The 24406-nt window shown below is 42.1% G+C and overlaps 1 pseudogene; it reads right to left on the reverse strand.

Annotated features, from left to right (window-relative positions):
* Positions 1 to 5628: 5628 nt before the first annotated feature.
* Positions 5629 to 6222, reverse strand: LOC136134065 (receptor-binding cancer antigen expressed on SiSo cells pseudogene; annotated as a pseudogene).
* Between the last annotated feature and the right edge of the window lie 18184 nt (positions 6223 to 24406).

A 24406-nucleotide genomic window follows, 5' to 3' on the forward strand; every position in this document is an offset into this window, starting at 1 on the left:
ACAGCAGAGGACAGCGGGGAGTGGTCTGTCTCCAGGAAGTCCGCATAGGGTCCTGCTCGGTTACATAACAGAAACATTTGAGATGCTGGTACTGTTCTATTTATCGACCTGGTGGTAGTTATGTGGGAATATTAACTTTGTGATAATTTTCTGGTCATTTTACTTTTCTCTATGTTTGCTATATTTTAATAAAGGTTTTAAAAATTAAAGACTTATGAAGGGATCTAAAAGATTTGCATAAATATAAATGCCCTATTCCTGTGTAGGAAAACTCAAAAACAATGTCAATTCTTCTCCAATAATCCCTAACTATAATATAATCCCAATAAAATACCAACAGCTTTTTAGGGTAAGGGGAGGGTCAGTAGATGATATTTAAATTCACATGAAAACTCTGTAGAGAACAGAGTAGTTCAGGATATTTTAAAAGTTAAGAATAGTGATGAGATGATAGCTCTTCCCAGGTAATAGTGTCAAAAGAAAATACAGAAAGCCTCACTTGATATGACTACTTTATTGACTGAGAAACAAATTGGTGAACAGGGAGACTTTAAAACCCACAGTGCGAAGAAGCTAGGCTCTCAGCAGTTACAGCTCAGTTTATAAAGCATGAATGAAGAAGTACATTGTTTTCTGTTGTGATTGGTTACTAGAAACTTACATTCCTTTTAGAGCAGTAGCACTGCATGATGTTACTTGCTTGTAGCTGACTGGCTAGGAAGTTGCAAGGTCATGCTGATGTGAAGAATGCTTAAGCTTTAAGGTCAGAGTCATCATTTTAGTGAAATCAGGACAGTTTCATTTTTGGTTAGAAGGCTATGGGTGGTTGGCTTAGGGGTGTTCTCAAATTGTAGTCTCTGTTGTTTTTGTTTTGCTTTGTTTGTTTTGTTTTTAATCAGTAGTAAAACATTTGACAACTTAATAGTAAAATATAAAAATAAATATTCAATTTCTAAGTATATTAGATGTAATATAAAATCACAGTAATATAAACAGTTTGGGACTTGTAAATGAATATAGAGATTAATAAATTGAACAGAACTGAGAGTCCAGAAGTAGACAATTACATGTGGAAATTTGGTAGCATTCTAACTCAGTGGAGGAAAAACTAGATTATTTAATAGAAGATATTAGAACAACTGTACATTCATTTCAGAAAAATATAAGATTCTTGCCTCTCTCCCTGCAACAAAATATATTTCAGATACATTAAGAATTTAAATGAAAATAATATTAAAGCCTTAAAGAAAACCTATAAAACAATCACAAAAGAAATATTTTCTAAGAAACATCAAATTTGAGTAATAAATTGGTATTTTGAATTACACATGGACATTTTAAAATTTGTGTGGAAAAATACCATAAACTTCATAAAAATTAAAAACTGGGAAGAATATTTGCAGCAGATGGCAAAGGACTATATTCCTCAAAATAAAAAGAGCTCTTAAAAACCAATAAGGAGGGCTTCCCTGGTGGCGCAGTGGTTGAGAGTCCACCTGCCGATGCAGGGCACACGGGTTTGTGCCCCGGTCCGCGAGGATCCCACATGCCACGGAGTGGCTGGGCCCGTGAGCCATGGCCGCTGAGCCTGTGCGTCCGGAGCCTGTGCTCCGCAACGGGAGAGGCCACAACAGTGAGAGGCCCGCGTATCGTAAAAAAAAAAAAAGTGTCCCTATTGAAGATGACGCTCATGTTAAATATTTTATGTGTATTAAATAAAATTACAGAACATGAGGGTAGAAAACAGTGTGACTAACGCTTTATAAAATATGCTATCTTCATAAGTCTGTATAAAGAAATAAATACAATTTGATACTCATTTGCATTCTGAAAAGTTTACTTATTATAATTGAACTTGTTTTGTGCGCCTGCCACACTTCCCACTGGGAAAGTGGGAGACCCCTTATGTGGAGTCTCCGCATACTTGCGTTTATTAGTCATCTGGATCCCTCCGCACTCATGTATTCACAGCCTTAAGAAAACTGAGGCTCCAAGGAGAGGGTGTTACTTTCAAGACTCGCAAAGAGTGGTTAATGGCACAGGTTGGACTAGAACCCAGGTTTCTACGCAGGTACCATGCTCCTTTCAGTCAGAGAGGGAAAGCCCAGCAACATCACAGAGATAGGACCGAGTATGCTGGGAGTAGACAGTAGTGAGGGCAGTAAATGGAGAAGCTCTATAGGATGACAGGAAGAGACTAGAAAAGTTACAAGACTTTCTTTTTTCCTAAAATGACTATATTCTTTTTTTTTTTTAACTGAAAGAATAATACATATTATGGTAAACATGTGTTTTGGTTGCCTTTCTTCTTAGGACTAATTCTTCCCACGCCATAAAGTATTGTCAGCGATCTCTACCATGGAATTGTGCCCTGTGACAGGAGAGGCACATGACTTGGGTGGATCCTCGAGAGACTCCCCCTCTCCTGAACGTAGTTACAAATCTACCTGGGTCATGCGACCAGGAGGGGCTATAACAGGGAAGAACAAGTCTGACTCCATATTGGATCTGTTTCTTTTACTTTAACCTTTGTATTCTATCACTTTTGCTACAAGTTAATAACTAAAGGGATGTTGCCTATAGCTTAAAGTATAAATAATGGCCCGTCTCTGGGAACCCTGCCTCCCATGTGTGAGTGTTAAGCTAAAATACCTTTGTTGAGATCACAGAAAACATCCTGACCAGGCCCACCTGTGAACGGTGGCAGGAAAGAAGAAATTAACACATCCCCTCTGCAGTCTGGCTGGAACCAGGAAATGTTTGCAGCGACTTATTGCCTTTCTTACTCTTCACCTCTCCCTCTTTGTTCTGTAAAAGAAACTAGCCTCCAAACCCCGGCAAGATGGTTCTCTGGGACACTAGTCCACCATCTTCTCGGTCTGCTGGCTTTCCAAATAACGTTGCTATTCTTTGCCCCAACAACTCAGCTCTTGATTTATTTGCCTGTCATGTGGCAAGCAGTACAAGCTTGGACTTGGTAACAGGGCCAGTCAGAATCACCTGGAGAAACTCTCTTTTCCTGGAGTTATGGAGTGGAAATAACAAAGAGTAGTGTTGCCATTGGCCACGTCTCCCGGCCACATGGAGGAAGATCACCTTCAGTGGGTGGGAAGGAGGGCAACCTTCAGAGTGAAACAGGGTCAAGAAATCTAATGAAGGACAACACCCTGCTTTGATTCACATGTTCTGGTTGTTGTGGAAATAGTGTCCCTAGACTTCCCAGTCATATAAGCCACTAAATGTCCCATTTTATTCCAAATCAACCAATAGTCTTACAAGTATATCAAGGAAAAAATAGACAATCAAAAGAAGAAAATAGACCCACACACCTATGGACAATTAATCTTTGACAAAGAGGCGAAAATATACAATGCAGAAAAGACAGTCTCTTTAGCAAGTAGTGTTGGGAAAGCTGGACAGCCGCATGCAAATCAATGAAGTTAGAACACACCCTCACACCATGCACAAAAATAAACTCAAAATGGTTTAAAGACTTAAACATAAGACAACATAAAACTTCTAGAAGAGAATATAGGCAAAACATTCTCTGACATAAATCGTACTAATGTTTTCTTAGGTCAGTCTCCCAAGACAATAGAAATAAAAGCAAAAGTAAACAAATGGGACCTAGTCAAGCTTGTAAGCTTTTGCACAGCAAAGGAAACCATAAACAAAACAAAAAGACAACAAACGAACTGGGAGAAAATATTTTCAAATGATGTGACTGACAAGGGCTTAATTTCCAAAATATACAAACAGCTCATACAACTCAGAAACAAAAAAACAAACAACCCAATCGAAAAATGGGCAGAAGACCTAAATAGACATTTCTCCAAAGAAGATATACAGATAGTCAATAGGTACATGAAAAGATGCTCATCATAGCTAATTATTAGAGAAATCCAAATCCAAACTGCAATGAGGTACCACTTCACATCGACCAGAACGGCCATCATTAAAAAGTCTACAAATAATAAATGCTGGAGAGGGTGTGGAGAAAGGGAACCCCCTTTACACTATTGGTGGGAATGTAAATTGGTTCAGCCACTATGGAAAACAGTATGGAGGTTCTTAAAAAAACTAAAAATAGAGTTGCCATAGGATCCAGCAATCCCTCTCCTGGGCATATACCCAGACAAAACTATAATTCGAAAAGATATATGCACCCCTATGTTCATAGAAGCACTATTTACAATAGCCAAGACATGGAAACAACCTAACTGTCCATCGACAGATGAATGGATAAAGAAAATGTGGTATGTATGTATGTATATATATATATATATATATATATACACACACACACACACACACACACACAATGGAATATTAGCCATTAAAGAGAATGAAATAGTGCCATTTGCAGCAACATGGATGGACTTAGAGATTATCATATTAAATGAAGTAAGTCAGAAAGAGAAAAGCAAATACTATATATATCACTTATATGTGGAATCTGAAATATGACACAAATGAACATATCTATGAAACAGAAGCAGACTCACAGACATAGAGAACAGACTTGTGGCTGCCAAGGGTGGGGGTGGGAGGTACTGGGAGTCTGGGATGAGCAGATGCAAACTATTATATATAGGATGGATAAATGACAAGGTCCTACTGTATAGCACAGGAAACAATATTCAATATCCTGTGATAAAACCATAATGGGAAAGAATATGAAAAAGAATACTTATATGTATAACTGATTCAGTGCTATATAGCAGAAATTAACACAACATTGTAAATCAACTATACTTCAATAAAATTTTTTAAAAGAGAGGAAGAAGAAGAAAATAGAAATCAACCACATTCATTACCCGGAATGAAAACGCACACACACACTCACATGTAGAAATACACTGTTTAATAAAAGATTTGTTTTTTACTAACAATATATTGCAAATATATTTTCATAGGAGACTTCATTGCTTTTGTCGACTCTAATACTAACCAGCTACATAAGAATGAGCCATCTCTTAAAATCTCTGGTTATCAGTTTTTGCACCTGTCAAGGGAAGAATCTGGAAGTAGACTCCTAAAATCCAGCAAGGTTGGATAGGTAAGTGAGACCTTTGGATGAAATGTTTTAAATGCCAGGTAGAGCAGTTTGGGCAGCAATGAACTACGGTGGCCTCCGAAGCCACAGACCTTCTCAACTCCATTATCATTTTTTTAATATTTAAAATTATTTATTTTATCATTATGCACATTGAAGGAAAGCATTATAGACAGCACAGTTCTTTCCCACCATAAAATTTACACCCATTTAATTAGCTAGAAACACTAGCTTGAAGAGGTACTGATCCGTTCCATTTGTAATAATTTCTCTACAGCAAACAATTGTCTTACAGTTGGAACATGTTGAAGAAAATATTAACTCACAAGTCTTTTTTTGTTGAGTCTCAATCACTAAGAGTTCAAGGGACTTTGAGAGAACCCTGGTGTCCTGCATGGCCTGATGAATGCGTTAAAATCAAGCAGTGTATTTGTATTCTGAAACTACTCTTAGCTCCATACAAATGTTACTTGGGTTGTGGAGCTCATGTTTCTCGTACTGGCACTTCGATGACACCTGAAGAACATTTTGGCATGAAAGTTTCACACCAATTTTGTTTCGTTCTTTCTTCATTAGCCCCTGTGCGTCCTTTTCCATTTTCTTCCTTTGCTGTTCTGCTGCTCTCTTTTCTCTCTCTTCTGCTGCCTCAGAACTTCTTTGGCTTGCCAGGCCGCATCTTCTTCTTCTTCCCATGCATTGGTATTTTCCTGCCAGGTACCCAAGTCACCTAATTCAGGAGACTGATGAATAAAAGGCGTATCTTGTGTAACTGCTAGTCTAGTAGCGAAACCCGTGCTACCGTCTGGGATGCCAAAATTTAATAGTTCTCTCTTCTTAATAATGATTTTCTGGGTTTTCCTTATAGCTGGTGTCATGTCCTTAAAATAGTCAGGTTCCAGTTGTTCTAAAGCATTTTGCTGTGTTGCCACATCCCCATTCCCTCCTTCAATCCTTACACTTGTGGGTGCATCTTCACCCCAGGAAGCCCACTCCCCAACATCTGTCTGCTTAGGAACTGATGAATAATCAACTGCAGTTGGCAAAATTCTTTGGTCGCCACTTAACTTCCGTCCTCTGCCAGGTCTGCGTATTAATATCTTTAGGAATGAGAATACTGTTGCTGGGCAGGTACAAACTTTAAATAACCGAAACTGTGTGATACCCATGGTGGGAATCAAAACCTGCCCCTTCCCCTCCCCGCCCGCCCGGCGGAGGCTCCCAGGGGCTGCGGGCTGCGCGCGCACACAAGGCGCGCGCACGCGCACTGCTGATCGCTTGCTCGAGCTTGCGCTCCGTCGGCTCAGTCCCAGCCTCGCTCATTCAAAGCTGGGCGCGCGCTCCGTCTCAGCCGCCGGTGCTGCCCGCAGCTGCCATAGCCGCCCCCTCGTCGGGAAACCCTCCCCCAGCCCCTCCTCCTGCCTGCCTCTCCTCCTTCGCCCTCGAAGGCGGCTCCCGGTAGTTCAACTCCATTATTTTATATATATATATATTTTTTAGATCTTATAGCACCGTTTTAAATTTTAAGATAGTCCCCCAAACATAGCTTTATTTTCTTCCTATTTTCCTGTCATTTCCTGAAAATAATACATTTGTTTTTCTTATTATATGAAATGAGCCTTGTTATATACAAGCCACATATAGGAAGTTGTAGCCTCGGCTTCTGAAGAGGGGAAGATATGAAAACCCATGACTCTTCCCGCTTCCGTGGACTTAGGGCCATGCTCTTATTTAAGATCCTTCTAAATCCCGTTGACAGGACCTCACCCGCTGATACTGTGGCTTGCCTCGCATCTAATAATATCCTGGATCTGGATTTCCTTTCAGATGTTTCTAAATTTGATTCCTCTTCGTTTCAGCCACAGAGCAATCCCAGAGGAAAGGGCAAAGAAGGTTATGGGCCCTTTTCACCCCTGGGAATCTTAGAAACCCAAGAAGGGATTCTCGCAAGAAGGGACTCTTCAGGATAAAAGATCTCCCTCTGGGGAGATGACTAAACCCCTTTATCTGGCGTGTGGCATTTGTGCTTTGTAATGGTAAATTCCTTTAGGGACGTGATTTCTAACAGCCTTTCCTAGAATCGGTGGATACCGTCATGTACAACACATAACCTGAGAAGAGCAATTCAGACACAGTACTGGAGTCCATAAACAAATTAGCCCCCGTGTCCCTCTGCCTCGGTCTCTTCCCTATCTGTGTGGCATGGTTTTACTTTGTCCCAGGCCGCGTTTCCTAACACAAGTGGTTTCATTTGGGTTAACCTCTAATGTTCCAGTCGCTTCAATGACATCCCATCATTATCCTTAGACTAGCGGCTTTTAAACATGATTTCTTAGCACTGGTCTGCAGGTCAACACCGAGATGTCCTGTGCCCCTCAACACTCAGTGGCACAGGGAAGGTAAGAAGAGAGCCCGTGCTGTGAACACCCTCCAGGGGCCCAGGCACACTGCTTGGCGTTTATGTTCACTATCTTTTTTCTTTCTTTTTTTGCGGTATGCGGGCCTCTCACTGCTGTGGCGTCTCCCGTTGCGGAGCACAGGCTCCGGACGCGCAGGCTCAGTGGCCATGGCTCACGGGCCCAGCCGCTCCGCGGCATGTGGGATCTTCCCGGACCGGGGCACGAACCCGCGTCCCCTGCATCGGCAGGCGGACTCTCAACCACTGCGCCACCAGGGAAGCCCTATGTTCACTATCTTGTATTATCACTTTTTTTTTTTTTTTACAAATACACCAAATCTCAGAGAAGTCACTTTGCTCTGGCACGTCACCATGTCCCGTGGGACATGAAAGAGCTACAATTAAAGCCCTCAGCTCTGACTCCTCCCAGATGAGACCAGAACCTTTCAGAGAAATCCCTAGAGGAAACAAGAGCACAGAGCAAAGAACTGTGGTTTTTCTTTTCCTCACGGAGTAGATCTGTCACAGCTGACGAATCACAGTTGGTTCTCGAGTACCTGTTGACACCCTTTTGCTCGAGGTCTGTTGCGAAAGATGGGGTAAATTGAGATGGAGGTGGAAAAGGAGCAGGGAATTGGGGAGCCTCATTCGAGCTTCTAGGTGCTGGTGGATCCTTCTGACCTATGACACACAAACCTGGGGGCCCCTCTTCAAGTTCTTCTCCTGGGAGACTTAAAGACAAAGCTACTTGTCTGAGCTGAGCAGCTCTAGGCAGAGGAAGGACAGCAGGACTTTTGTCAAAGTGCCAAATGGATGGCCAAGAGGAAGATAGTAGCGATGGTATCCTCTGGAGATGGCTGGCTATTCACAGTCCAGTGTAGGCTTGGCTCTATTAGCTGTGAGGTGGGGATGTACATTAAGAGACCAGTCAGCAGTGTGGCCCTGTGAAAGCCATTCTCTATGACTGAAGTAAAGCAAAAATTGGGTTTTGAATTCTTATCATCATCCCGACTCCCCAGCCGCTACTACACACGTGTGCACACACCCGTACACCCACAAACACAGAAGCTTGATATCTTGCCTTTGGAATTCTCAGGATGCCATGTCAACCCTGCCCTGGGTAGTAATACATATACCTTCAGAACTAGGAAAAGGGCCTGGTCTTTAGCCTTCAAGAGGTAATGGGGAGGTTTCCTAGCACAAGATAATAACGTTTCCCTGCCTTCCAAGTCCTCGGTTCGCAGAGGTAATCTTGATTCCCCACCCTCTCCCAGTGCCCTGGTGAGATGCTCAGCGAGGCTGTGATGGCAGTGGCTGACCCCAGGCTGTCCCGGCTGCCTGAAGGAAAATGTACTGCTCTTATTCTCACTTGCTGGAGATGAAGGAAGAAAGTGTGTTACACACCAATATCAGGGGGAGGACTGACCTGAAGGGTAATCTGTGATACAGAGGAGGAAGAAGAGATCAAATTTAGCTAGTGCAAACTGAGTTAGCTATAAAGGTGGAAGAAACCGCACAGCAGATCTTGAGAACAAACAAAGAAGAGCAAAAGGCAGAATTATAAACCAGTTTAACCACAAGAGTGAGGCTAACCAAGGACGCTGAGTGAATCAGACCGCGGAGGGGTAAGGCCCTGTTAAGGCTGCACTGGGCACACACCGCCCTGGCCACCACACATTCACCTATTCTGACCGGATTTAAATGAGAAAAATTACATGTGAATAAAAGAAACAGGAATGAGGGAGCAAAGCGGCACATGCTGCATCTTGGAGACTGTTCTGGGAAAGCAGTCCTTGGAGAAGTTTGCAATGAAAGCCAAGGTTACATAAAGGGGTTAACTTGCTCTCCGGAAGACAGGCAGACCATCAGTACCAGAGACCTGTTGTTTCTGCTGCTTTGGTAGAGGTCATGGTAGTAATAAGTCCTGTTCCTGCATCCTGGCTAGCTTCCTGCAGCCTCCCACCACCTCATGGCTAGAAATCAGCCCTGAGGGAATGCAGATGCTCACCCTGCAGTGGCCTCTTGTCTTTGCCCTGGGGATCAGGGCCCTCCTAGAGTGGGGTTGTAAACAAGGAGTCAATGACTAGAACTGGCCAGTGATCACGCGGCCCGGGGGTTGTTTGAAGACCCTCACAAAGAAAGAGACAGGTTGGAGTTGGAAGGGTTAGTGACTTCTCTCAAGTAAGACAGCAGTCTGAGCCTTTGTTTTGGTTGGCCAGGGCCACAGATAAGAGCCTTTCCAGCATCTGAGGTCTTAGCTATGGAATAATGATAGCTTAGCCTGTTGTAAATAACAAGGGAAGGACCAGACTTTAACAGCTGTGGCCAAAGCTGTCTTCAAATAGATATCACCCACTTAGTATGGAACACCATGTGAGTGGTTTTATATGTACATTTTACCTTTACATTCTCTCTCTTAACCTCACAATAACTCCATGGAGTAGATACTATTTATTTCATGGATTAGGAATTTCAGATCAGAGAGGTTGAGTAACTTCCTTAAAGTCACACAGCTATCAAATAGCAGAGTTAGGATTCGAACTCAGGACTCCAAAGTCAATGCTACTCCCCCTGCTGTGTCTCCTGTTAAAAACCAGCTATACCCTCACCCTTGCCATGCAGGACCCCCAAGAGTCTGCAGTCAGTATCCGTACCTTGAGCCAGATCTGGCCTTATTCTGGTTGATCCACACTTCTTAGTATAGTGTGTTAAGGATCCATATTGCATTTTATTGACTCCTTTCATAGAAACAGTGGTGTGCGAACTTGAGTGTAGATCAGAATCACTTGAAGGACTGACTCATTAAAGCACAGATTGTTGGCGCCAACCCTACAGTTCCCGATTCAGCAGGTCTGGAGCAGGGCCCACGAATTTTCCCTTTTAACAAGTTCCTAGGTGTTGCTGGTCTGGAGACCACACTTTGAGAACCATAACACTCAGATAATCATGCTGGGGTCGGTGTGGGGGGGACAGAGGGGTTAGTGATGTCCGGGAGAGGTTAGAGGGAAGGCAAAAATTCAGGCTGTAGAGCCTCAAACTGTTGGGGAAATCCAATGCACATTGTAAATTAATGTGTGTTTGTTGTCTACTTTAAAAGTACCAGGACAGATTCTTGAAACAAGTAGATTTACACCTGCACCCTCACAAAGGGAACTATTTCACATCTTCTGAGTCAACCTCACGTGAAAGTGGAGTAATTCTCTCACGCACTCTCAACTTTTATAGTTCCGGAGTCCTGAGGGCTTGTTTTGCTCCTAATGCCTGTTTCTCTTCCATCCAGCGTCATTCTTTAAGAGTCTGGTATCCGAGGAAGTGCCCCTTAAATGCAAACATGTTGAGAAGGTAGTAAGTCTATGAGAGGCAGTGAGCACGGAGGTTAAGGGTGCAGGCCTTGGAGTCAGACATCCTGAACTTCAATTTCCACTCTGCAACGTATTTATTTATCCTTTATCAGATAAATCATCTGCCAATGAGTGAAGCAAGAGTTACAAAAATACGGAGCATTGTCTTACGGCATCGTGAGGTCAGAGTACTACTTTAAGAGGGCAGAGCATTCAAGGAGGAGGACACCAGAGGAAGGTAAATGATGGCGGCTGACGCAGGAGACATGCTAAATGTTAGACTCTGATGTCACAGTGTTGCACAATATGCCTACAGCTGGAAGAGAGAACTCCTCTTATTTATGAATTAGACTAAACAATTCTGGTATTTATTTGTTTATGCTTTTCCTTTCTGGAATGGACGATCAATCCGCATTACCTAAATCAGAAAGTTCTCAGATTTCTTTCCCTCCAAATAATATTTAGGGGAGTTAAGTGTACATGAAAATGAAGCAGATGGATTAAATTGCCACTTAAGTACACAGAGGCTTGAGAAGCAAATGGAAAAGGCAATTGGCAAAATTCCCGTTCTGAGTTCACTGAACCTGAAACACTTGAAAAGGTATTTGCCAGGTGAAACACCCCCAAAATGCAGCTGCAGCTCTACAGACCCCAAGCCCTCTGTCACTGGTCTCCCAGAGTCCCCACCTCCCACTCACCTCACTCTGCTTTCACCAAAAGCCATACAGACTAGCAGTGAACGTGAGAACATGTTCCAATTATTACTATTCTTTTAACAATGAAACCGCTCTAAAAACTCTCTGCTTTTGAAACTGGCCTTCAAGGCTTACTTATAACTTTTGCCACTGAAAAGCACAGAAACAGATCAAGGTGAATGACTATATGGGTTTGAAATCCACTATTGATGTATTTATTCATGTAATTGGCAGGTATATACCAGGAAACTGCAATGTGGAATGAATGAATATGCAAGCATTGTGTCCTAACTCAGACAATCAGACACCAGGATGAGTGACATCCCTCAAAGACATTATACTTTAGAAAGGGAAGTAAAACTCACACACACACACACACACAATCATCCAGATGAAAAGAAGGATAGTATCAATTTGTAGCCAAAAAGAGGGATTACAGGAGTTTAGCAAGCAGAGTCCAGAGAGCAGCAAATTTAAATACAGACTATGAAAGAGATCTGAATTCTCAGCTTGGCCTTACCACTCACTAGCTGTTTCTGCCTGGCAAGTCACTCTGGGCCTCGGTCTCCCCACCTATGGGTAATTGGAATAGATTCATTTCCTAGCATTAGCACCCTTTTCATTTTTTTGTAAATGAAATCTTGAATTTAAATAAGTATATTAAATAAGTCAAAGCAGAGCTTTCCCAGGAGACACTGGGTGGAGCCCCCTCTTTACCATGTCATCCAAAGCAGACAAAACAGAGGTGGAAACCTCTGGACTAGATGCTTGAAGGTAATATCAAGTCTAAAAATCTATAAGCCTGGAAAATCACTCCCAGATGAGGTGAACAAAGATGCCTTCAAAGGAGAGGCAGAAAACCGGATAAATACAAAGGAACTCAAGGAAGGGACACTTGCTCATGGTGTATGGACCTCCAAGCGGCTTGACGCCCAGCAGTAATGAGCTTGTCCACTTTCATGGAACAAGATGAGTAGGAGGGGCACTGGCTTCAAAGTCAGACGGCTGAGTTTAACTCATTATGCTATGAACGCAGCTGGATGACTGCGGACAAATCATTTTATTTCTCTGAATCTAACTTCCACACCTTTAGAGTGGTTTAATAATGTCTATCCTCACAGGGTTGCTGTACGTTTTCAGTAAATTTTATATACACACACGCTTTTTTTATTGTGGTAAAATAAAATTTACCATCTTAACCATTTTAAGTGTACAGTTCAGTAGTGTTAAGTATTATTCACGTTGTTGTGAAACAGATCTCCAGAACTTTATCTGGCAAAACTGAAACTATATCCATTAAACAATTTCCCACCCCCAATCCCTGGGAACTAATATTCTGCTTTGTTTCTATGGATTTGACTAGTTTCCTCATGTAAGTGGAATCACACAGTATATAACATTTTGTAATAGACTTGTTTCACTTAGCGTAATGTTCTCAGGGTCATCTGCATTGTAGCATGTGACAGGATTTCCTTCCTTTTTAGGGTTGAATGATATTCTGTTGTGTGTATAAAACACATTTGGTTAACCATTCATCTACTGATGGATATTTGGTTTGTTTCTATCTCTTGGCTATTGTGAATAGTGCTAAGTGAATAGTATACAGTTAACCCTTGAACAACACAGGTTTGAACTGGGGGGGGGTCCACTTACACACAGATTTTTTTCAATAGTAAATACTACAGTACTACACAATCTGTGGTTGATTGAATCTGCGGATATGAAACCACAGATACAGATGGCTGACTATAAATTACATGTAGATTTTCAACTGTGCAGAGGGTCAGCACCCCCAACGCCTGCGTGTTCAAGGGTCAACTGTATTTGAACAACCCTGATTCTTTAAGTACTGGCTTTCTTTGTTTTTTCTGATATTTTTGTTTTTGAGCAAAGATCAGTATGCCTTATCATTTCTACTTCATGAATTTCGCTATTCTATCCGCACACATTTCCTGTTCTTATTGTAACCAGTATAACTTCTTTATGACCAATAGGCCAGGGTAAAGATGTAATGAGCGGCTCTTAATAAAATATAAAGACCTAATTAGCCCAGCTGAGTTCTGAACCCATAACAATGACATCATGGTGTAATGATTCAGTTGAGTTTAGTAGCTATTGTCTTCTATTACAAAACTGCCTACTCCTGAACTAAAGCAGCAGTAAGAATTAGAAAGATCATCTCCAATTTTCATTAAAATACTCTTGGGTTTCTTACTTTGTCCCCCTGCTTTTCTTCCCCCTTTTTTTCCACCAGAGAAAGTCCAAACAAGCTTGCACGCAATTTGGAACTAGACAGATTTTGTCTCTGAATTTTCTGCTTTCCTATTCTGTGAGTTGAATGAAATATTCCAAACATGAATCTAAAATTACCTTCATTTGTTTGATGTGAGTTAAAGAATTCCAGACAAAATTCTGCTTCCACACGAAATGTGGTCATCCACTGGACATGACTATTAACAGCAACTAAGACATACCACTGGGAATTCTTCCACAGGTCACCGACACTGTGTTCACATTTACAGCAGCTCTTTAAAATCCTTGTTTGCTAATTTTATCATCTCTTTATCTGTTTGTCTTGACTGATTTCTCTCTTGGTTATGGGTAACATTTTCCCATTTCTTCACCTAATAATTTATGACTGGATGCTGGACATAGTGAATTGTTAGTGCCTGGATTTTGTTCCTTTCTTTAAAAAGTGCTAGTCTTAGTTTACCTGTGGATCATCAAATTATTTTGAGGTTTCTTATAAAACTTAGTAAGAATGGGTTTTTAAGTAGACTCTGGGAATTATTCAGCTTCTAGGTCCCTAGTAATTCATCATTTTCCCAGCAGATCTTCTTTGCCTGGCCTTGTGGAGTCTTCACTGTAACGTGTTCAGATTAGTAATTATCCAAGGAATTGAGGAAATCCCTATGCAGATTTCTATGCTTTTCTCTTTCTCTAGTATTCTATGCCACAAATTATAGCCACCTTAGTGCCTCAGACTCTGATCTCTGAAACTACTTAGCTCAGCAAGACCACTTTGCTCTACCTGGGTTTTTTCTTCCTGTGCCGAGTCCAGAAGTTGCCTGCAGGTAGGAAGCTGGGATGATCATATTGTTCACCTTGCTTTTCTCTTCTCCACCTCCACAGTCCTCTGCTATCTATGGCTAAATTTTGGGGAACAGTTGTTTTCAGATTTTATAGTGAGAAGACTATTCAGGTACCAGTTATCCTGTCATGTCCAGAAGGTCAAAAGTTGATTAAAAGAAAAAAAAAGCTGCAATTTTTGAGATTCTATTATGGACCATGGGTTTCACATACATTATCTCTGTTCTTTACAACCGTCGCTGAAAGGTTTGTAGTTTATTTTCATTTTATGGACAAAAGATCAGAGGTTCTAAGAGTTACTGTCATTTGCCCAAGATTGTATAGCCAATAAATGAGTTCTGATTCCAAAGAATATTTGAAGCCATTGGTAGGTCATTCCTTTTTTATTTATACAGCTACGCTGGCTTTATCATTCTATTTTTTCTCCTTCCAGAATCCTCATCCACTGATATTTTAAGATGATACCTTCTTAAATGGAGACAACCACAACCCTACAGTTATCTCAAAGGACTAACAGGTTAAATTTCCTGGAGCTTAAATTTTATTTAATAGTGTTTTAAAACATCACTTTTATTTTAAAACAAATATATATTATATTGATATGTATTTATATGTAACAAATATATATACGTGTGTGTGTGTGTGACCTATATTATGGAGTAGAATTCATAGTCAACGTGAATATTTAAGATAAAGTTAAAGGCTTTAGAGGCATGCTGTTTTTCTCCAGGAGGCTGCACTGGTTATTCTCTCAGAATCCCAGAAGTATAACTTCACTTTCTTCTATTAGGGGCACTTGTGAAAATTTTGTGACACACATAGGCATGAGGATATGTGCATCACATAATGGTTGATGGGAGGGTAAGAATGCAAGTAATCGACGTTAGAAATAAAAGGGTATCCCTGTTCCATAATAGGATGGAGTATAGTTTTGCCTCTCACAGTATTTTCTGGTCTCTAGTTTTATTTTATACTGTAGTGCATCCTGGTTGCATTTATGAGGGAACATTTTATCTCCCTTCTCTCTACCGTGGTGGCTTTCAAATTTACGAGTCTCTAAGACTCACTCAGGGAACTTTTTTTTTTTTTTTTTTTTTTGCGGTACGCGGGCCTCTCACTGTTGTGACCTCTCCTGCCGCGGAGCACAGGCTCCGGACGCGCAGGCTCAGCGGCCATGGCTCACGGACCCAGCCCCTCCGCGGCATGTGGGATCTTCCCGGACCGGGGCACGAACCTGCGTCCCCTGCATCGGCAGGCGGACTCTCAACCACTGCGCCACGAGGGAAGCCCTCAGGGAATTTTTTGAACACCCGGACTCCCAGTCCCCACCTCCTGAAGATCACATTCTGTGATCTGAAGAAGGGCTCAGAAATCCACATCCCATCAAGCTCATGTGATTCTAATGGTCCTCTGACCACACGGAGAACCACGGCTCTTTCATGTATTACAGGTGTTGTCCAGGGCTCTTCCACAAGCCTGGGGAGGAGATAAAACCTGCCCATATTTCTTATTCGTGGGCAATAACTACAGGAAAATAACACCAACTGTTGAATAGAAATTTATTTCAGTCATATTTTCGGACCTCATTATTTGAGTTGGCCAAGCAAAAACCAATTTATAAATGCTACAAAATTTCACCAAATGGCTCGTGAGCCTGGGATCTTAGACTACAAAAGCAGAACCACACATTTCCTAAACTCAAGCAGCTCGTGTGCTAGTCAAAAAGACAGATGTGTGAGCAGTTAAATGACAGTGTAAATCTGATAAGTACTATTCCTGAGGTAGGAAGTGGGAGAATGGCGTACAAAACAGCTAACGGCTAGAGGGCACTCCGTAAAAGCTACATTAAATCAGTGACATTTAGGCTAGCACTTGAAGGATAAGTACACATTTTCAGTAACACCGGGGGCAAAGAAAACGCACAAAATACCTAATCTGACCCTTCAGGCCTGTCCATGGAATGGCTAGAAGTTCAGTGTGGCAGAGGACAGGGTGATGAGATGTAGGGAGAAAAGCCCATCTCTTCAAACCATAACAGGTGGGTCTGTCCAAGAGCTAAAGACAAGGGCATATGCGGCAAGGAGTGGAAGTGGGTAAGGATAAAGTACAAAGGGACTGTTTGAATCCAGTCAAGATGCAGCCCAGGGCCTACTCTATGCCTCTGCAGAGCCAGAGAGTTGTTTAAATGCCCAGAAAATTGTGCCCAGATGTTTTGACATGAGGACCTCATTTCCCAGGAAGTCAATTAGACACATTTTTTGCTTATCCATGGAGCTCTGGTCTCTGCCAGATTATTCCGCACTCCAGGGGATGTGTCGTGTCTCCCCAGTGTAATTGTCATGTATGTGTCTGCAGCTAATTGATGCCTACTTGCTTTTTAATAACTAGTCAGGTGGTGGTAATAAAAACTGGACTAAAAAAAAGAAAACAAACCTGGGCTGAGTTTCATTTAATGACTGTTTGGGTAATGAAAATTAATAGCAGAAGAATCCAAGCACAGCCTGCTTTGATCTTGTGTGCTAAAATGGAGGAGGGCTGAGGGGCGTCTACCTGAGATTCAGGGGTGGGGTGAGGAAAGGAGGCCAGGTGTGAGCTGAGCCTTTTTCAATTCCCCGGAGAAAGACACTGAGTAATCATCAGTAGAGCAAATAAACTTGTCTTAGAACATTCCCTTCTCATTTTCTTCACCCTTTTCCCACTCGTGGCACTTCTTCCCTCAAAATTGTTTCATGTAGCCCTGTTTTACCAAGCTGCCCACTGGAGAATTGCACAAGGCCTGTCCAACAGGAAGTGTTGATCTCTAGGTACCACCTCGATCTACCACGTCCAACAGGAAGTGTTAATGGAGGACTGCAGCAAATGTATGACAGACAGTTCTACCAAAAGCCCAGAACCCTCCGGAATAAAAATTTAGATCGCTTCATTAGACAAAGAAACTGAATCAGTTGAAGCTTGGGCAAGAGGGAAAGAGAATACAGAATGGGTAACGTCAGAGGAAATTCATTAATATCAGCTACACCCTCGCAAGTAGTTAGGAAATAATTGTTTTAGCTCCTCTATGAATTGTTCTTGCTGTTTTCTATTCACCACTCAAGTCTGGGCCCCTGCACTTAACACTAGACTCTTTCATTCAGCTGACCTTGACATCTGCCCTTAGAAGTCTTATAGGCATCTTCAACTAAAAGTGTCTAAAAACAGACTCTTTATCTGCCCCAATTCCTCCATCTCAATAAATGGCAACTTCTAACTTTCCATTTGCTCTGATCCAAAACCATGACATCATTCTTTATTCCTCTCTTCCTCTCACACTTCACATTTAATCAGTTAGCAAATACAGTTGGCATTCTACCTTCTGTAGAAGTCCAGAGTATAATGACTTCTCATCACCTCCCCCTCTATCTCCCTGGCTCAAGCCATCATCATCTGTCCAAGAACCAGAGTCTTTCTGTTGGCAGCCTCTGAGAGTTTCCTGCATTCAGGCTAAGAGATAACTTTTATTGAGCTTCTACTAAGTGCTAGCCACTGTTCTAAGCATTTCAAGAATAGGGATTCATTTGATCCTCATAACAACTTCATGAAGTCAGCACTGTATTTATCTCCAAGTCTCCAAATGAGGAAACAGAGGCGTGAGAATGTAATCATCTTGTCTAAGTTCACAGTCCTGGTTACTGTCTGTCTTAAGGCCTGATTGGCTGTCTCCTCCTCTGATGCTGGGCACCAACAGTGTCCTTCCAATAAGTTATTATTAGTAAAGATAACTTTATTTTGCTTGCATCCAAAGAACCATCATATGCTGGTCTCACCCGTCAGAATGTCCTTCCCCATGTTTTTTTTTTTACCTTAAGGAAAGACATTTGATTAATTAGTGTTCACAACTGGTAAGTGGTGTATCTATGTGTGTGTGCCGGAGACCTCAGAGGGGAAAACTGCATTTTCATAGAAGACTCCTAAGTATACAATCCCTTAAGCCTAGAGGAATGAATAATTAACAGCAAAATTCCTGGCACCATGATAGGTTCATGATGGAGCTTTTGGGGAAGAGGGGGGGAAATCTGCTCATAGATGATTTCCCTGAAGTCACATCTCATTATTGATCCCTAGCCCTGGCAACAGCCCCTATGTTTAGCCTGAAGCCTCAGGAAAAGACTCAATCCCTCCACTGCTCTCATACTGAAATTTTTCTGAAAACTCATCTGCTGGTAAAGTTCCGTGATATTTTAAAAGAGGATTTAGAATGTCAGGTTAAGATATTTGGCAAACTAATAAAAATATAAAGAAAAATAATCCTATCATCCCTCACTTTTATTCCTATTTCTCTCTTTCCAATATCCCTCCCTCCCCACTCCCAAACCCTATCATTTCCAAGAGGCTAAAAGAAGCTCTATATATCATACTCAGGAGATTTTTCTGGTTTCTATCCTTTAAAATGCTCCAAAGGTAACAGTGGAGATGGACATTAAGTAGAGATGTTGATTCGTTAAATGTGGCCACTAATTTCCTCCCATAAGAAAAATATTAAAATGGCCTTTGGAGCCAATTTCTTTAGAGCTGTTTTCACATAGTTTAACAAAAGGACAAAATTGCCAAATGCCAATGAAACCAGCAGTAAAAATGAAACCCTCGGGAAATGCTTTAATCTAAACCACATTCAAAATGGATATACTTATCAAGTATGCTTTTTAAAAAACTAACAGTTTTCCAACCACATACAAAAGGATGGAAGGTGCTTTATGTTAGGAACTACTGGACAAACTCAAGGTTCTTCCAGATCTGATTGTGTCCAAGGTCAGAATAGTCAGTACCAGCAGAGGACTTACAAGGAATCAAACAATCTTGGTTACTAACACAAACAGATATCACATCTCCAACCCCTGTGTCCATCTCAGCTTATCTCATACTCTGCAAACTAGCAAAATGAATTCAGAAATCAAATATAGAGAGGGAGAAACAACAAAAGGAATACACAGTCCTTAGGACATATATTAATTGGGTGGAGGGTGTGAATTATTCATACTGATGAATGCTTGTTAAATTCATCTTTTCATTCAGCAAAGATTTCTGCTACGTGTGCTGGGGAAACCACGATGAATGAGGGTCTCAACTTTAATGCTAGTGTGGGATACAGGCACTGCGGATGTTTTTAAAGGTGTGAAAAGTACTATGAAAAGTGCAGCAGCAGAGGAAGCTGCAGAAGCACATGATGGGTAAAGTTATCTGGGGGTCAGACTAGGCTTGTGTGAGGAAGGGACAACTAGTACTGAACACGAAGGATGAACAAGAGTTAGCAAAGGAGAAGAGCGTGGTGAAGAACACTGTAGGTCTTTCCTACATGCTTACACGTCTGGAGAGAGAGGAAATGAAAGTTGCCCAGCAGGCAGCCAAGGGGCTACACGGAAGCAGGGTGCAATGGGGTTGGAAAGGTGAGCAGAGCCAAAGTGTTACTTAAACAAGGTTTGGATTTAATTTTAGGAGCAAATACATGCCATTGAAGGCATTTAAGCTATAACAACAGGAAGGGTAATATAAGTAGACTTACAGTTTTCAAAGAATATGTTGTATATAGACTAGAGGCTAGATGTGAGAAAGACAAGAATGAATAACTTAATCCATTCACTAAATACATATTGTACAACTACTGGTGACAATATTTGCCTAGGTGCTAAGGATATGGCAGCAAATGAAAAAAAAGATAAACATAGGAACATCAAAAAAGGAGATTAATAAGGTAGCCCAGATGGGAAGTGAGGGTGCACGGACTAGGATGCCGACTGTAAGGCGATCTGAGAGATTTATGAGAGACCTTCCATATGATTTAGTGATAATACAGGACTAGAAGTGAGAAAGAGGAGTCACGGAGTGCCAAGTCTTTGTCTTGCACTATTTATAAAATGCAATAGGAAAAAACCCTGAGGGACACGCAAGTTTGCGGAAGGTGTCGATAAATTCAGCCTTGGACATGTTTCCAAAAGATCTTAAGGTGTGTTGGAACATCCAAGTGGAGAAATCAAATAAGAAGCTTTATACGAGTAGGTGACGCTTGGCTAGGGTCAGAGATGGATCTGGGTAGTCAGTGAAACCATGGCAGTAGATGAGATGGGCTGGGAAGAGTACAGCAAGTGAAAAATAGAGCCCTGTAGAATTCTAACACTTACAGGTTACTTAGAAGAAGAGCTAATAAAGGAATCTGAAAAGGAATAACCAGAGAAACCATGATAAGTGGAGTTTTGAGGAGGAAGAAGTGGTCAACGGTGACAAATGTTTCCATGAGGTTAAATAAGGACTTCAAATTGTCCATTATATTTAACAATATGAAGGTCATTGGCAACCTTGATGAAAGCAGTTACAGAGCGTTGGAGGAGGTAGAACCGCATTATAATGGGTAGAGGAGTGAGTGTGAGATTGGAAAATAGAGATGGTCAGTGATGACAACTCCCTTATGAAGTAGCTGGAAAAGGACAAAAAGTAAAGAAGGCAGTCAAGATGTGATCTGGTCTAGGTAAAAAATAATTGGGGGCTCTTCTCCCAGAAAGGAAGGCCCAGCCAAAAACTGCGGTACGAAAGATGCCCAGTGAGGGGTGTGCTCAGGCACCCTTCCAGAGCTCATCACACCCCGACACCCCAAAGATCTGGTAAACTGTACTGGCTTCGCACTCTCATCTCTACCCCATCTACGTGCTTTTTGTTTTTTCAAATGGGGGAAATCTAAGAATGTTGAAAAGCTGACTGGAATGAGTCAATAGACTTGGAGAAATTAAAGCTCTTGGAATTAGACGGGATTTAAGAAAAAGATAAGCTCCTGGAAAATAAGGAAGGTGTGCAATTACAACAGAGTGTAGGAATCAGAATGTTATAAAAGTAGCTTAAACTACAGCAGCAGATAAGGAGGAAAATATGATTGAAACAGCTGGATTTGTGAATTTGGCAGCACTGATTTGAACAAGTTCCTGTCTGATCATGTCTATTTTCTGTACAAAAGAGGAGCCAGATCTATCAGCTTAATTGAAGGAGAATATATTTGGTTTGGAAGTTTGAGGATAGTGAGACAGTTTGAAATGGGAGAGTGGACTGAGCGATTGCTGGGTAGTATCATGCACTCAGATTGAGATGATGGCCACGAATTTAAGACAGTGTCAAAAAACACCCAATAAATCAGACACAGGCATTTGAGAAAGTGGGTAGTTGGATCCGTCCAGGATGTGGGGTTTTTCCAGGTGGGTGTAATTAGTGTGGGAAGTTAGGTTATTAGAAGAGAAGTTTGAAATGATAGAATGCTGCGTATAGGCTAGATAAAAGTGAGAGAGGCAGGAGGTAGAGGAATCAATGAATGAGAAGTCCTGATGTGTGGAATAAGAGGGGTCACGAGGATAACCAAGTCAGCGGGCTCCAAGCAATGAGTCTGAATTATGATTCTGGAATGGTTCTGGCTGATTGACAGGCTCCAGGCTATGGCTGTGCGAGGGTGAAACTGAATGGAGGAAGAGGTCCTTGAAGAGAAAGAAACTGAGAGGCCAAGGTATAGGATGGGTTGTTTATAGAGCATGAAAATCCCCCTGGATGATGACTGGACTTTGGAAGCAGAGGCAAACCACCATCAGGATGAATACTCAGTGAGAAGGAGTCACTGGGTGGTCAGCAGATAATAGCAAAAAGGAGACATGAGAGGATGATGGACCGAAACTCATGAGCCTCCAAGAAGCAAGATGGCAGGATCATGTTCTGGCAGCCTTAGGGAATGAAAATCACACCAGGCCATCTCGGAGCCTAGGATCAGCGGAGGGATGTAGCAGAATGAGCCCCAGGGGAACGCGTATCCCAGGTGGGACCCTGGTTTCTGCTACAATCAGGAGGTGCAGGGAGAATCAAATAAATAGCACAAAGATATAAGGGAGTTTGTTCGTCAGTGAATAGGAGTTCTGAGTGGCGAATGGAAGGGGACAAGGAGAGAAACTAGAGTGGAGGGTGACATCAGGGGAGAGGAAGCCCCCAAAAAACTACAGGAAAGGGAAGCTACAAACTCAGGGACACACAGAGACACACAGGACGGAGCAAGAGTAATGATGTGATGCCCTTTCAATCCTATTTCTTTAAGTATCTGTTTAATGTTTACTTAAAGAGATTAGGGGGGAATCTGATTTTCTATTGATAAAAATATCTGGATTTTTTTTGGCTTTTTAAAAATGAAGGATAGTGATTTTGCAATGTTGTGTTAGTTTCAAGTATACAGCAAAGTGATTCAGTTACACATACATTTTTTCAGATTCTTTTCCATTATAGGTTATTACAAAATATTGAGTATAGTTCCCTGCACTATACAGTAGGTCCTATTGTTGTCCTATTTGATATATAGTAGTGTGTATATTTTTATAAATGAGGAGTTTAGGATTAAAAAAAGTATCTGTGTTTTTAAGTTCAAAATATGGGAAGTATTACTTACATTAAGCACATGGAAGGACAATTTCCAAGATATGAAGTTTCTGTTTTCTTCTTCTCCTCACAAATTAAGACAGGCAGCAGACATTAAAGGAGGGACCTCTATCCCCTGACCTTATAATCCTGATTGAGGAACTCCTGCTAGAACACTTACTGCCTTTCTGGCTCCTTTACCCTCTCCTGCCCAAGGGACAGTGACATGTCTAATTGGTGAGCTCAGTGTGTGCTTGGCTGAGCCGTTTCCAAGTATCCTCCCCCTGCTTCGTCCTGCCCTCAGGATGTGCACGTTCTCTGCTCTCCGCCAAGGGGAGCACTCCCTGGAGAACGAGTTAGCAGAGCTCTGCCAGGGTCTGAATACATAAGCCTTTCTCACTCAGGGGTAAAGGATTAACAAGCCCACAATGCACACAAAGAAAAAGCTACCTTCTCAAAACCCCTTCCACAGTAGTAAAGCTAACATTCTAAATCTCCATCCTTCTGTCTCTTGTGTCTCATTTCTCAGGTGGCTCCAAACTCAGGATGAACATACATAGATTGTGTCTTATTTTCCTATTGCTATTATAACAAATTACCACAAACTTGGTGACTTAAAATGCTATCAGTTTATCATTTGACACTTCTGTAGTTCCCAGGGTCTGGGGATGAGTACGTGAACATCTTAAGAGGCCACAGGTTGAAGGCTGCCTGATACGCCATTTGCAGGCTCAGTGCTTCCTACTTTGAGAGAGATGGGGAAGTAGTCTTAGCTGGGCTACCCAAGCCTTCCCAGAATTTGTGTCCAAAAGCCCACAGCCATTGTAGAGATTTTGCTAGGTGGCTTGGAAATTTAAAGTGAACTTGAAGGGAAACATGAAGATGGAGGGATTCCCTCCAAATTAACAGGAAGTTTGGGGAGCTTGGAGAGTGGAAAGGAAGGTCGTGGAATCAGCTGGGAATCTTTCCCCCACCTGTGAATATGGAACAAGCAGTGGCAGGTATGCCCTTGGAGGCAGGACCTCAGCACCAGGGTTCCCAGATCGAGCAAAGATCTCCCTTCTGCATGGGAATGTATGGTGCCAGAGAACCACCAGACGCCATGGTGCCTTGAACAGTGAGATCAAGGGCCTTCTCCGATTTTCTGCATCACTGGAGACACTTGCTCAAAACAACTACAACTTTCGGGCTTCCCTGGTGGTGCAGTGGTTGAGAGTCCGCCTGCCGATGCAGGGGACATGAGTTCGTGCCTCGGTCCGGGAAGATCCCACATGCCGCGGAGCCGCTGGGCCCGTGAGCCATGGCCGCTGAGCCTGCGCGTCCGGAGCCTGTGCTCCGCAACGGGAGAGGCCACAACAGTGAGAGGCCCGCGTACCGCAAAAAAAACCTTTTATCCTCCTTCCTTCATTTCAGAAAAGTTTCCTTT

Source organism: Phocoena phocoena, chromosome 14, assembly GCF_963924675.1.
Source record: "Phocoena phocoena chromosome 14, mPhoPho1.1, whole genome shotgun sequence".
NCBI lineage: Eukaryota > Metazoa > Chordata > Mammalia > Artiodactyla > Phocoenidae > Phocoena > Phocoena phocoena.